This window comes from Octodon degus, unplaced genomic scaffold (assembly GCF_000260255.1).
Source record: "Octodon degus isolate 3935 unplaced genomic scaffold, OctDeg1.0 scaffold00104, whole genome shotgun sequence".
Classification (NCBI taxonomy): Eukaryota; Metazoa; Chordata; class Mammalia; order Rodentia; family Octodontidae; genus Octodon; species Octodon degus.
The window spans coordinates 2,284,679-2,286,506 of record NW_004524680.1 but is presented as its reverse complement, the minus strand read 5'-3'; the positions used below and the strand labels follow the sequence as shown (position 1 = coordinate 2,286,506).

The following is a 1,828-nucleotide window of genomic DNA, read 5'->3' as shown; positions in this document are numbered from 1 at the left end:
CAGTTCAAATTTTATTGATATAAAGTAAATTGCACATTTAAAGTGGACAGTTTCATAAATTTGGTGTTTGTACTATGAAACTAACACCATAGTCAAGGTGGTAGACATTTGTTACTTTCTTATACTTCTTTGTAATCGTTGTTTCTCTACCCCTAAACATACGTATTTTTAAGCACACAGATTTTCAGAAATTTTATTTATTTTTAGAAATTTAAAGTAGGTATGTTCTTTTTCCTGTATTTTGGGGAAATTATAATTTTTCACCTAAAACAGTATTTATACTTATATGATAGACTTTTTAGTTGTTGTTGATCGTTTGCTTTTTGAGATAGGGTACTACTGTTTAACTCAGGCTGCCTTTGAAATCACTATATAGCCCAGGCTGGCCTAAACTCACAGTAATCTTCCTTCCTCAGCCTTCCAAGTGCTGGGATTACATGGTGTGCCATCCACATGCCCAGCTCTGGACTTACATATTTTAAATTAATAACTATTTAAGAAACTAATTCTAATTTTAAATATAGCAATTTGAAAACTTTTAAAAAATCTTTTATTTATTTGTTTGGTACAGGGTCTTGCTACTCAACTTGGACTTGTAGTGATCCTCCTGTCTCAGCTTCCCTAATGCTGGTATTACAGGTGTGCACCACCATGCCTGGTCTCAGTGACTGGTACAGCATGCAGTACCACAGATTGAACCTGGGCCCTTGTGCTTGCCAGGCAGGTCCTTAGAACACTGAGCTATCTCCCTAGCCCCTAATATATTTTTTTAAAAAGGTATTTTCACGTGAACAAATACTGTTTGAGGACTTTGGTAATTTTGACAAGTGTTAAGGAGCTCTGAGACCAAAGAGTTTGAGAGTGGGTACTGGGAGGGAATGTTAAAGTACTGAGATGCTTGAAGATCAGCAAGGAGCAGAGCAGTTGCTCAGTGGGGGTTTCAGATTTTACCTTCTGTTCCGACTTTAGTTTTTGATGCCTTGAGATTGCTTCTTTTGATCTGAGGTATCATCAAAACCCAATCTTTTTTATATTTAAAAAATTATTTATTATTTATTTACATTCTTATTTTCTTATTTGGTACAATGTCTTGCTATGCAGCTCAGACTCATAGTGATTCTCCTATCTCAGCCTTCCTAGTATTGGAATTATAGACCTGCGCCACCATGCCAGGTTTCAGTGGCTGGCATGGTATGTGGTACCAGGAATTAACCCCAGGTCCTTGAGCTTGCCAGGCAGGTGCTTAGACAGCCGAGCTATCTCACCAGCCTAAAGCCCAGTCTTCTTGGTCACAGAAATAAGTAAAAGAATAAATAAGACAGGCTTGCTATAAGATGTAGAGTCAGTTTATAAGCATATTAAGCTGGTATTTTTGACTGTCGTCAAGAAGCACTCTATGCTTCTGTTCCATCACTTCCTTTAATTTACTTATATTTCTTATTATGCTACTGTCTTTTCTAGTAGGGTGTAATTTCTACAAAAGACTGATTATTTTTGTTATCTTTATATCTACAATGACCCACCCAGTACAACCTTTCTAAAATAACAAATATGACTATTACTTTCTCCTACTTAAAGATCATCTCTGATCATCTTCACTTTGCAAACAGGATAAAATTCAAGCATATTTCTGGAAATCAAGGCTTTGTAATATTTGGCTTATTTCTTGCCTCTCTTTGTTTCCTTTAGGTTGAGGGTTTTGTGTGTGTGTGTATGTGTGTGTGTGTGTGTGTGGTACAGGAGATTGAACTCAGGACCTTGTGCTTGCCAGGCAAGTGCTTATTCCACTGAGCTGTCTGCCCGTTCCTAGGCTGAGCATTTCTAAATG

At 37.1% G+C, this 1,828-nt stretch overlaps 1 protein-coding gene across 1 annotated transcript in view; it reads left to right on the top strand.

Moving 5' to 3' along the window:
* Positions 1–1,828, top strand: part of Erc1 (ELKS/RAB6-interacting/CAST family member 1) — a 561,464-nt gene that overhangs the window by 226,438 nt on the left and 333,198 nt on the right. The gene's annotated exons all lie outside the window — the stretch shown is intronic.